Source organism: Elephantulus edwardii, unplaced genomic scaffold (genome assembly GCF_000299155.1).
Source record: "Elephantulus edwardii isolate Elephantulus edwardi_28Jun2011 unplaced genomic scaffold, EleEdw1.0 scaffold00032, whole genome shotgun sequence".
NCBI classification, from domain to species: domain Eukaryota; kingdom Metazoa; phylum Chordata; class Mammalia; order Macroscelidea; family Macroscelididae; genus Elephantulus; species Elephantulus edwardii.
This window is the reverse complement of record NW_006399782.1, coordinates 4,242,274-4,255,572: the sequence shown is the minus strand read 5'-3', so window position 1 is coordinate 4,255,572 and position 13,299 is coordinate 4,242,274. Positions and strand designations below refer to the sequence as shown.

Here is a 13,299-nt window from a genome sequence, read left to right as displayed (position 1 = left end):
TGGGACAATGAATAAGGAAGGCATAAGACCATTCTATTGACTGCCAAAAGAACAAACAAATTTTTCTTAAAGGATGAGCAACCTTCGTTATTGGGAAGGATGAAGAAACTTCACCTCACATACTTAGGGCATGTTGTCAGGAGTCACCAGTCCTTGCTAAAGAGCATCATGCCTGCAAAAGCAGAAAGTCAATGAAAGAGAAGGGACCCTCAACAAGATGGGGTGAAAAAGTAACTACAACAATAAGCATCCAGTATGGCGGAGATCACGAAGATGGTGCAGGGCAGAGCAAGGTTTAATCTGTTACTCATTGGGTCACTCACTATGAGTCATAATCGATTTGATGGTACATAACAATAACCACATAAATAAGGGTGACCAAAGTAAGGGACTTATATCCCTCTTTGATCCCCTTACAAGTGATTGGCTGATATCAGATCTCATCATGGGGAATAACTGCATCATTATATAACCGCCAAGCCACTGAGAATAATGACCAAGCAAAGACAACACATACTTTGAGGGGACAAAATAATCCATGACAAATAGGCACTGTTTCATGAAACTTTACACATACACATAAACATTTAAACACAGATATAACAGGTGAAGAAGCCCAGTGGCACAGAAGTTAAGCGTTCTGCTCTACTGCTAATTAAAAAGTTAGCAGTTTGAATCTACCTGCTGTCATCCCAGGTAGACAGATTTGACAGTCCAATGTCATAAAAATTTAGAGCCTCACAATAAGAGAGATGCAAATCAAAACCACAATGAGGTACCATCTCACTCCAGTAAGAGTGGCAAAGTTTAACAGGGCAGCAAGTAGTAGATGTTGGAGAGGATGTGGTGAGAAAGGAACTCATATATTGTTGGTGGAATTGTAAAATGGTGCAACCATTCTAGATGGCAATTTGGTGCTTCCTCAAAAAGCTGAACATGGAAATTCCATATGACCCAGTTATTCCACTACTTGGAATATACCCTGAGAATATGAGAACTGAGGCACAAATGGAGACTTGTACACCAATGTTCATAGCAGCATTACTCACCATCGCAAGAACATGGAAACAGCCCAAATGTCCAACCACAAACAAACGGACTGAGAAATTATGGTACATTCACACAATGGAATACTATGCAGCACGCAGGAGCAATAACTTTGGAAATTATTACCTAACTTGGGAGGGACTGGAGAGCTTTATGCTGAGTGAACTAACTCAGTCCCACAAGGATAAATATTGTATAAGATCATTATTGTAGAATAAGGATCCAGGAGGGGTGGGAGAGGCTGGAAGCAAAGGTATGTGGATGTACAGGGGGAAGAGGGAATTAATCTTTGGGTTGTACAATTTGATGGATGGGTGAGGGAAATTGAAAAAATTTGTCTGAATTTGTACTAGAATTTTGTAAATAAACTAGTGGGGGGGGAATAAAATACATTAGATGTTTTAGAGCCTCAGAAATGCTATGGGGCAGCTTTGCTCTGCCTTATAATGCTACTCTAAGTCAGAATCAACAAGTGGGTAACAAGTGTATATTAGGTAAAAATGTGACATGCATTTTATCATTGTTGTTGTTAAGTGCTATCGAGTCAACTGTGACCCACAGTGAACCTATGAACAACAAATCTGAAGCTTGTTCTATTCTGTGCCATCCTCACAATTTATGACACACTCAAGCCCATTGCAGCAGTTACTGTGTCAATCGATCTGGTTGAGGTTCTTCTTCTCTTTCAACAACCTCCTCCAAGGAAAAGCCTCTCTTAGCAATATGCCTGAGTATGTGAGACAAGCTTTCATCATCTTTGCCTCCAAGGAGCACCCTGGCTGCACTTTTTCCAACACATATTTGTTTGTTCTTCTGACACTCCATCAGTTCTCTTCTCTAACACCACAGCTCAAAGGCATCAATTCTTCTGTCATCCTTATTAACTGTCATCATGAGTATGTCTTTATGTCCACGATGTTTTTATTATCATAGGTATTAATTTAAAAAAAAAATTAAGATAATTCTCAATATATCCTTGGCTTTTTTACCTCCAAGTCTTTTCTTATCCTGCTCCATTAAATTAGGATGTTCTTTCCAATAATCTCTTTAGAATCAAAATATTATCTATCCTTTCAAAGACAAACTAAAATGTCATTGCTCTGGTGACAGAGTCCATGGAGAGTTGCACTATGAACCCAAAGGTGGAGACTTTCTGGCAGTTCAAATGTACCATCTGGTTCCACAAGAGAAAGATTACCAAACTGTGACTGTGTGATTTATAGCCTCCAAAAACCTGCAGGAGGGTCAGCTGTGAGTGGGTGATGACTAGATGGCTAGATGAGATTAATTCCCTTGATGCAGACCAAGTTCTCTCCTAGTCACATGTTTTTCAACCATTTAATTTCATTAAGATTTGATATCTGTTGATACCTCTGTGACTGTTGTTGTTGTTGTTGTTATGTGCTGTCTGTGACTACAGTGTATTATTTGTGCACAGCTCCAGTTCTTCTAACATATTACAAATCCCAAAGGATGATATATGATTTTACGAATTCCAGAATGCATCTAATACACTGTTTTTACATATCATAAATGTGCAACATCTGTTGTATAATGAAAACTCATCTCAACATTTTCTGAAACCCTGTTATAAATCAATACTGTCAAATAATTCCTACTACATTTCAATCTCTCTTATTCTTACCTTTCAAAGTCTCCCCACTTTCCCTTAAAAAAAATAGATCTGACAAATAAATTTTACCTTCAGTCTGCTCTTGCTTTCCTCTAAACATGACCTGTTACATTTTAATAATCATTTCCTTCCTTCAGAATCATCCTTTCAGCTATTATCTTTCTTCTCTGTATACATGTCTTTCATTTCATTTCTTTCTCTAATATCTATAAAACATGCGCAAGTTAGGTGCCCTAAATTATCCTAGATACTTCCTAATTCATGCTCTTACTCAAGAAGCATGTGCTTTTGGACACATGGCCTCAGTTCTCTATTATTCTGTAATTCTGAAAGCAGTTTTGAGAAAAGTAGGCAGGAAAATGTCAGGGTAACAGAGGAGCTAAGTTGACTCATGCTTTGCACTCAGAGACGAAGCAGTTTGTGGGGTTTAGGCTCAGAAAAGGTCAAACTAAAAGTTACACGAGATACACATGGAAATAGGGGACTCAGTATCTAACCAGCAAATGTGAATTTGAAACAGAACAAGCCTGTAGGAGTAGCTAAAATGAAATAAGCAGAAAGCCTTCAGACAAAAATAGATCTAGACTCTAGGTTGCCTCTAAGGCTGCAAAAGAAATCTGGAACCATTCAGTTCCTCTCCTAAGGTCTCTCAGGAATCCTTTCAAATATCCAACTAAGCTATGATGCTTACATTTGCCCCCAAACTTTAGTCAGTATCATTTCTCTACTCTCTTAATTCTTACAGGCACTTATAATCTCCCAGATTTTATTTACATACCCAAATAAAAGTGGCCTTCTTCAAAATACAGTACTTGTGTAAAGACAGTCTCTCTCTCCCATTGCTTTTGAGTCAGAAAAAGAGTGATAGGAGATTTTCAAAGGCTACAAATCACACAGAAGGAGACTACCCATCTTTCTCCCAAGAGTTGCAGATGGACTGGGGCAGCCAGAAATGGTCACCTTTGGGCTTACGAGTAGTCATCACAAATTACGGATAACATTAAGAAGAGTACGAATTGCAGAACACTTCCTTGTGCTCATGCAACACTTGCGCATAGAACAAAAATCAGTTATCTACACAGAGCAAGTGAACACTGAACAGTTTAAAATCAGGGAAAGTGTGCAACTGGGTTGCATCCTTTCTCCATATCTATTCAATCCGAATGTGGTACAAATAATTTGAGAAGATGGACTATGAACAACTGGAGAACTGGAGACAGACGTATCTACATTACACAGAGGACACAACTTTTCCACAGAAAGTAAAGACTGGAACCACTTACTAAAGAAGATCAGTATTTCAACATCAAAACAAAAATCCTCACCATTAAACTGACAGGTAGCATTACAATAGATGGAGAAAAGATTGAAGTTGTCATAGATTTTACTTGGAACCACAAATATTACCCATGGTAGCAGCAGTCAAAAAATCAAGACACGCTGTACTGTAAAAATCTGCTGTCAAGAATCTCTTTAAAGTGCTAAAGAGCAACGATATCAGCTTAAAAACGAGGTGCACTTGACACAAACGTTGGTGTTTTTCAATTGCTTTTTATAAATTTGAAAGTTAGACAATAAATAAGGAAGTGCTAGCAAGAACAAGAAGAATCAATGCCTTTGAGTTGCAGTACTGGAGAAGAGTACTGAACATCACGGACCGCCAAGAGAACAAACTGGTCTGTCCTGGAGAGGGTGAACCCAGGTTGCTCCTTGGAGGCAAGTATTTTGAAACTCTCTCTGACATACTTTGGGCATGTTGCCAGGAAGGACCAGTCCCTGGAGAAGAACATCATGCTTGGAAGGGTGGAAGGACAGCACAAAAGAGGAAGACCCGGATAAGATGGATTGACACAGTAACTGGAATAATGGGAATAGGTGTTACGAAGACAGTGAGAGTGGCTCAGAAAAGAGTAGGGTTCAGAGCTTTTATTCACAGGGTCACCATAAGTCATATTAGACTCAATGGCACGTAATAACAGCAACAAGAACTAATGCCTCTGAATTGCTGAGGAAGAGTGTTGAATATACTATGAATTGTCACAAGAGTGAACAAATCTGACTTGGAGCAAGTACAACAACCAAGTGCTCATTAGAATCAAGTATAGTTTCACTACGCCTCACATACTCTTGCCATGTTGTCAAGAGGGGTCTAAGTCCCTGGAAAGACCTCATGGCAGGAAAGAGAGCATGTCAACAAGAGATGAAGACCCTCAAAAAGATGAACTGGCAAAATGACAACAATGGGCTTGAGTATGGCAGCGAGATCAAGAGGCAAGGATAGGACAAGGTTAGATCATTGTTCATGTGCTGTAGTCAACTTGAAACTCCAAAATAGTTACCATGAGAACGACTGACTACGTATTCAATTAATTCACTCCATCCACACAACCTTCTGATGCACTCAGCCAATAATTACCTGGTCCCTACTACTATGAAAGCATCATCATTGATCAAAATGTGTTTAATGTCTTCTTTGGGAAAGTCTTCAGTTAATGAACCAAGAAAAGCATCCTCAGTTCTTATGATTATCTGAATTTCAACCCTAAAATTCCTTATTCACTCTAGAAACGTATCGACTTTGTTGTTGTGAGGTCCTGTCAAGTCCACTGTGCCTCTGAGCAGACCTGTATCCTATGTTGTGCTCACGACCTCTGCTATGCTCTAGCCACTGGAGTCATTGAGTCAACACATCTTGTTTCCTGTTTGGCTGACCCTCCACTTTTCTAAGCAAACCTTTTTCTAAAGACTGATCCCTCCTGATGGTATGCACAAAGAATGTGAGACAAAATTTCCCCATCCTTGCCTCTATGGAGCACCCTGGTTGAACTTTCTCCAAGACAGACTTGTCTGTTCTTTTGGCAGTCCGTGGTGTATTCAATACTCTTCACCAACAACACAATTAAAAGGCATCAATGTTTTGTTCACTTTAGAACTCAATTTTAACTTATTACCAGCTTGATTTTTAAAAATCAAATCTTCCACGGATAAAGAAGTGTTACCTGTCAGACTGTTCAGAATACCAATTGTCTGTATATTTTTACATATGCTATTTAGAAAGGAATATGAACTGTTTGAGAATAATGTTTTATTCACTTTTATTATCTCGCTCTTCTAATACCACACATTAAGTACTGAGTTGTTGTTAGGTACCACTGAGTACGACTCCCAGTGACCCTATGAACAAAAGTTCTGAACCTGTTTTATCATGTGCCATCTTCACACTTCACAACACACAAGAGCCTACTGCAGAAGTCACCACATCAAGCCACCTGGTTAAGGGTTTTCCTCTCCTTCGCAGACCCTCCACCTTTCCCAACATCATGTCCTTCTCCAAGGAATAGCCCCTCCTAGCAACATGCCTCATCACTGTTGCCTCCAAAGAGCATTCTGGATGCACATTCTCCAAGACATACTTGTTTGTTCTTTTGGCCGTCCATGGGATGTTCAGTGCTATTCTCCAACAACACAGTTCAAAGGCATCACTCCTTCATCTGTCAAGCTTATTCTTTGTCCAGCTCTCAGATGCACAGCAAGTGATCGAAAAGACTATGGTCAGTAGGTAAATTGTACAAAAATGTACTATTAGGAAGGCTATTCTGAAAAGGCATACCAAAATATTCCAAGCATCAATAGCATTAGAGAAATAAGTATGTAGGGGAGCTCTGGTGGCCTAGAGGCAAGGAGCTGCAACTACAATCCCAGAGGCGTACGGTTCTAATCCACCAGATGCTCTGCTGGGGAAGGAGGGACAATCTCCTCCTGTACCAGACAGATCTGATTTGACGGTACACGCACACAAAAATAATTTTTTTAAAAAAAGGTCCTTTAAAAAAAAAAGAAAGAAGTATGTAGCTAAAGCAAATGATTACAAAAAGATGAAAATTCTCATCCAAAGGTGGAATTTTGTTTTTAAAATTCAATTTTCCTAAAATTCTAAACTGTCACTAAATTATCTTACAATTGTATTTCTTCTCAAAAAGAAAATAAATACTGTAAATTTTGTAAAATATTTGTGGGAATAAACTTCATTAAACATTTTATTGTTATTGCTGTTTTTATGTGCCATTGAGTCACTTGTGACTCATGCAACCCGATGTACAAGAGCCCTAAACCCTGCTCTATCCTGTGCCAATCTCACTGTCTCTGCCACACTCACTCCCAATCATTGAATCGATCCATCTCATTGAGAATCTTCCTCTCCTGTGCTGCCCTCCACTCTTCCAAACATGATATCCCTCTCCAAGAACTGGTCCCTCCTTGCAACATGCCCAAAGTATGTCAGATGAAGCTTCAGAATCTTTGCCTCCAAGGAGCAGCCAGGTTTCACCCTCTCCAGGACAAACCTGTTTGTTCTCCTAGCAGTCCATGGTACATTCAACACTCTTCTCCAGCACCACAGCTCAAAGGCATCAATTCTCTATCATCCCTAGTCACTGTCCAGCTCTCTGACACAAAGCACACAACTGCAAAGACTATGGCCAAGATCAGGCACACCTTAGTTTCCAGCCTGATTGATGCTGTTACTCTTCAGCAGTTTGGAGTGGTCCCTGACAGGTGACTTTCCCAAAGTAATTTGTTTCCTGATTTCCTGGCTGCTGATACCAAGATTGTTGACTGTGGAGCCAAGCAAACTAAAATTGTTAACTATCTCAATCTCTTCACCATCCATAATGATGCTGCCAACTGGCCCAGTAGTGAGAATCTTTGTTTCCTTGATGTTGAGCTATTATCCCATGAATTAATCACCCACATTCTTAAAGCAGATAAAAAATTTTAAATCATTTTTATACCTGTATTAAGAAAAATCCAAATCTGCTCCAGACTGGATTACTCCAGATTAAATTAGCTACAGATTAGAATTCTTAAGCCTATCTTTCTCTGCCATATTTTTGTAGCACGGTTGCAACTACACTCCAATCTATTCAGCCTTCTTTCCTTAAATCTACTGTTCCTCTCTAAGCCAGATATCCCTCTTGTTTTTTAGTCACTGAAACACAAACACATAAATTTATTCACAATATCCATATGACCACCATATGGTTGGTTACAACTCATAGCCACCCTCCATCCAGTTTCTGAGCCAGTAAATCTTTAGGAGAGGAGAATGTCCATCTTTCTCCCAGGAGGCAGCTAGTGGACACAACTGCTGACCCCTCAAGTAGCAGCCCAATATGTTACAAGGTAGGCCACCATGACTCCTTACAATACCCACATTATTGTTGCTGCCAAGGGCCTCAAGTCAGGATCCAACTCACAGTTGACTTCCAGTGGATTTTCAGAGGCTATAAATGCCACAGGAAGAGACTGCTCATCTTTCTACCTTGAAGCAGCTGATGGATTTGAACCACCTGCCTTTGAGTTGGTAGCACAACTCCTTACCACTACTAAGCCACCAGGGTTCTTCACAAATCCACATAGCACTCAGCAATTTTAGTGCCCCCGTACTATTATTAATAGTACACATTACTCTATAGTAGACACTCAACAGATATTTATTAAGCATTTAAGAATCAAGCTGTTCTAAGTCTCCCCAGAGATTAAACAGTCTCAGCTCTAGAGCGGTTTATAATCTAATTACCATTCACAAAACTGAAGAGATAAAAATTTCCATAAGGAAATACAAGATTTAGCAGTACAGAATCTGCAAGTGGATGCGGTCCTTATTCAAAGTTAATAAAACTCAAGAGGGGGAGTTACTTATAAAAAATCACTGTCATCCAGCCCATTCTGACTCATACTAACTTAGAGGACAGAGCAGAACTGTCCATCAAGTTCTTAATGCTATAAATCCTTACTGGAACAGAATACCTTACCTTCCTCTCATGGAACGGATGACTGGTTCAAACTACCAACCTTTTGGTTAGATGTCAAATTATTTATCCTAGACTTCAGGCAGGGAATAAGACCTTTCTATTCTCTCAAGTTCAATCCCTTATGCAGTAAAGCATCAATATTTTATTACTTTATCCTAATATAAGAATAGCACACTTTTTCTTAATACATCACCAACCTATTAGCGAGTTAAGAGTGCTTACTTTCTTATGTTGTTGTTGTTTGGTGCCACTTAGTCTACTATAACTCACAGCGACCGTATGAACAACATACCAAACCTTGCCCTATCCTGCATCACCTTCATGAGCTCCACCATGCCTAAACCCATTATTATAGCCACTGTGTCAATCCAAATTATTGAGGGTCTTCCTCTCTTTTGATTATCATCTACCTTTTCCAGCATCATATATTTTTCCAAAGACTTCCTTATAACCTCCAAATGTCTACTAACTGCAATTTAAACCTCCTCCACATCAACTATATCGAAATACCCTCAGAATGCTTTACCATTTCTTCAACCTGCCAGAAAATTATCACCATCTTCCTCTCACTCTGCCCTTCATTCTCCCCCTTCGATCACATATCCCTAATCCTCCCCAAATAAGAAACAATTATGTCCACATCAATAGTTCCTGAAAACAAGAATCTGGAAAGAATATTTAAGGGTCACTTGAACCTACTCCTATATTCCCCACTAAAATGGATTGTTTTCTACACAAAAATGTTAAAGAATATTGCAGTCAACCTGGTAACTAATTCCCAGATGAGCCATCATTTTCAAGTAATTCTCCTTTTTCTCTAGCCAGCAACCAAGACAAATGTTTCCTACAATATGAGCATTCTTACAGCTTCATCCAAACTTCCCTTTACCATCTAACCCATTTTTTCCAGTCTGATTAAATGATCTCCTTACTTCAGGAAAGCCTCCCTACTCGTAAGTCCTCATATAACATACTGGTAAAGTTAAGCGATGCAGCCTAAGGTTTCTGAAATCCAGGCATAGCATTATATTTAAAGACATAAAAGCATCAAATAAAAAAACAAAAATAACTATCAAAGTTTGGAAAGGGAAAGGAGAAATCATATGATGTTGGTGCCTTAAAATCCTCTTTATGTATAGTAAGGGGGCAAAAAAATGATATCATTTTGTGCATATTACCTGGAGACCTGGAGGATAAGAAGTGCAAAAATCAATGCCTCTGGAAAATGGGACTGCAAGGTACAAATGGAACAAAGACCAGCACTATTCATTGTAAGATCCTTCAGGACAATTTTATTTTTTAGATCTTATAAGCATTGTTTCATAACTTCAAAGAGGTAAAAACAAATACTGACACATTATTCTTAAATTCATTAAATTTACAAAATTAAAAGAACTGACATTATTCAGTGTCACTGAAGGGAAATAAAAAGAGGCCTTCTCATATTGGAGATAACAATAAAAATGGATATGAAAGTATTCTGTAATGAAATAAAACCCTAAAAAAGACTCCACAGATCTAAACGTGCCGATTTAGAAAGTTTTCCAAACATTTTATAAAAATCCTAGGTTATTTCTTTAAGAATATTTTAATAAAAGAAAACCTCTCTTCATTCTAATGTTATATTATCAATCACCTTTAGATATTTGCTAAGTGCATGAATGACTAATGTCCCTTTCCCTCTCCCAAATCTTTCCATCTTCCCTATTAATCTCTCTGCCCTCTACTTTCATTTTTTTAAAAATTTTCTATTCAACGGGCTCATTACTCTCCTCAGTTGAAAAAAAATTACAGTGTAATGTGTATCAAGTATCTCCTATTAGCATGTGAACATAAGAAGGGTTTAGGCCAGAGGTCCCTCCTGGAATTCTGTCCATTATGACCTCTAGATAGCCTGGCTCATTTTCCTGATAATGAGGATGATAATCTTGCCTCTAAACTGGCTCTAGAATCATCTAGTCTCTTCAGGTACTCCTCAACCTAATCAACGTTAGTCCTGACATCCTGGCAACCTAAGAACAAAACAGACATTCTAGGTAGTCCAATCTGCAGGCCCACACTTGCTTGCTGATGTCTTATTCTCTTCAACACCACCATGCCTCCATGAGAGAGTGCATCAAAAACTGTGTGTGACAAAAGATCTCCCCTCCACTCTGGAGTTATGGAACCAATCTGGCCAATCAGACTAACTTTAGCTATGAATGAAGACTCAAAAAAACAAAAACCAGATAGCAGATACGGATCCTGGCTGACTAAGGTGGTACCAGCTCCACTGCCCTCTGAAGAAGAAAAGCACCAGGCCAAGTCCTTTCCATTCGACCATGTGACACGATAGTGTTCACCTGTTCTCTGGTATGCAATTACTTCAAATTTGCGAAAATCTCCACTCCCTGACCTAGAGAATCCTTGTGGCACCAGGCCTGCTCAGAGTCTCTTTCAGAGGTGCTCATATTCCCTGATAGAGGTCTAAAATGTCTGACATCAAACTACATGCTATGGTCTAATTCTTAGTGACCCCAACCAGAGTTTGGACCCACACTTACCAGATGTCATCTACAGAAGAGCTCAGACAGTTTCGGAACTATGTCATCCTGGTCCATCTGGAATAACTCTTTAGTCCTTGGGCCAACATTTACTAATTATATCACATCTGTCTAGTCTATCACGCTTTTCCTTCATCGTCTCTAATACTGAGCAGTCTCTTTTGCTTCAAACGCTATCTTTTCTATCCACATGAACTCCTTCTCCCGTCTTTTCTCTGCTCAGAAAACGCTTCAGTCCCTTCCATAAAGAAATACCTAATGTAAACTGCACAATAAACATCCCCCAGAATCCTCAAGACTCCTCCACCCCCCTGCATTCCTCCACCTATCCGGCATCTCTCCCTCTGGCCTCTCTCCCTGTTCTCACTCCTACTATGTTGCCTGCAAGAATTCTCTTTTCTCCAACGCCTGCCCTTCCCTTCTCCCAAAGAGCACACTCAGGCAGCAACACTGACTGAGGCCTGCGGTGCATAAAGCACTGCACCAGGCACGGTGGACAGAGTCGTGGTGTCTCTCTAGCCTTTTCACACCCACACCCAGCACCCTCCGGCTTCCCCATGCAAACATCCTACCCTCTTCCCTACCTCTGACATTTCCTTCGGGCCTCGAAGGCCGCCTCCTCTCCTCCACCACCCTCGTCATTATTCCTCTCCAACCCCCCAACCCACCACCCGCGCCCTGCTTCCTCCCGTCCCACAGTCAGCCCCTGCGTTCCACTCGGCCTCGGCCGGTCCCCGGGCCACCCCTGGCCTCGCCTCGGCTCGCTCCCCCCCGGGGTCAGGCCGTTACCACAGCGCGCTCCCCCCGCGCGCCGCCCCCCCTCCGCCCTCCCCCGGGCCCGGGCCTGCCAGGCCAAGCGCTTTACCGCGGGCGGGCGCCGAGTCGCGCGGTCACCGACTGCAGGCGGCGACAGCTCCAACCTTCCAGGGGGCCTGGAGAGGAGGGGAAGGGGGGAGGGGGAAGAACTTTTGCGGTGGCAGCTTCAGCAACAGCTCCCACCCCTGCGCCTTTCTCCTCTTCCTCCCCCTCCTCCTCCTCTTCCTCCTTCTCTTCCTCCTCCCAGAACAGTAGAGACGCAGACATGCCACGGCTAGAGCGCCGCCGCGGTAGCCGACACTGCCGGCGCGGTGCATTGTGGGAAGTCCCGCACACGGGAAGCGCTCTGCGGCGCAGTCCCTCGCTTGGCCCGGGGACTTGGCGGGCGAAACCAAGCGTGGCTTCTTTTCTCTGGCGCCTGCATGTCACCGCCCCAGCGTGGCCGAGAAAGCTGGCCCCAAGCTGCGAGGCCATCAAACCAAACCAAAGAGGAAGGCGCTTTGAAAGTGGAGTTGAGGGAAGCTCTTTGAGAGGAGTCCCCGCTTCAGCCTTAGTGCCTAGCGCCCCAAGAATTGGAGGACTCGCGAATCAAGAGCGTTTCCCAGGGAAATGGAAAGAACCAGGACATAGGTGTAAGGTTGTCCGCCAGAATTCCTTGGCTTTTTCGTTTACTGTTCATACCCAGACCTCTTCCATCCATGGTTGTTGACCTCTTCCTCCTGTAATGCCACCTTTTTTGGATGCGGCAGCCCTTCCTTCGCCCTTTAACCTTGCGAGCTTATTTAGTGTCTACAAACGTGCGTGCTGTGAGCACGGAGGACAAGCACAGTGTCTGGCCCTGGACCCCGCATTGCATTTGTTTCCCCGTTCACATCACCCATGGTCCAAACCTAAGACTATATAGAGCTAGAATTGCACAGCTATGTATCATTCCTAGGGGCTCCGTTAAGTGACTTTTAGCCAAATTGTGACCTTCATAAAGGAGGCGATGTCATCAAGTGGAAGAGACTCATGACTGACCTTCTAGCGAGTTTTCAGAAGGTTGTAAATTCCTCAAGAGAAGATTGCCCATCTTTCTTCTGAGGAGCGGCTGATGGATTTGAACCTCCAGGGAGCTCCACCTTCGAGTTAGCAGTGCAACTCGCGACAGATTACGCCACTACAACTTCCCTAAAGGGCAGAGTTGTTGTTATTGCTTACCATCCAGTCTGAACTGACCCGTAGCTGACCTGATGGTCTTGTGGGTTTTCAGAGGAAGTTAACCCCACTGGAGGACATTGCTCGTTCTTCTCCCGCGCAGCGGCTGATGGATTCGAACTGTGTGTCTTCGGAATTACAGCGCAGCTTCTTGCCTCTAGGCCACCAGTACTTCCTCAAGGGTAGAATAGAACTGCCCTAATAGAGTCTCCTAGATTGTAATCGTTATGGAAGGGAACTGACACAATTT

General features: G+C 41.9%; 1 protein-coding gene across 2 annotated transcripts in view; it reads right to left on the bottom strand.

Moving 5' to 3' along the window:
• The window catches only part of ZNF148 (zinc finger protein 148), a 218,853-nt gene extending 206,799 nt beyond the window's left edge, over positions 1-12,054 (bottom strand). The window contains exon 1 of one of the 2 annotated variants that reach the window (XM_006884210.1): positions 11,902-12,054. The gene's annotated coding sequence lies outside the window, so the exon portion shown is untranslated. The remainder of the gene's footprint in view (positions 1-11,901) is intronic. The other variant, XM_006884211.1, reaches the window with a different exon arrangement.
• Positions 12,055-13,299: the final 1,245 nt, after the last annotated feature.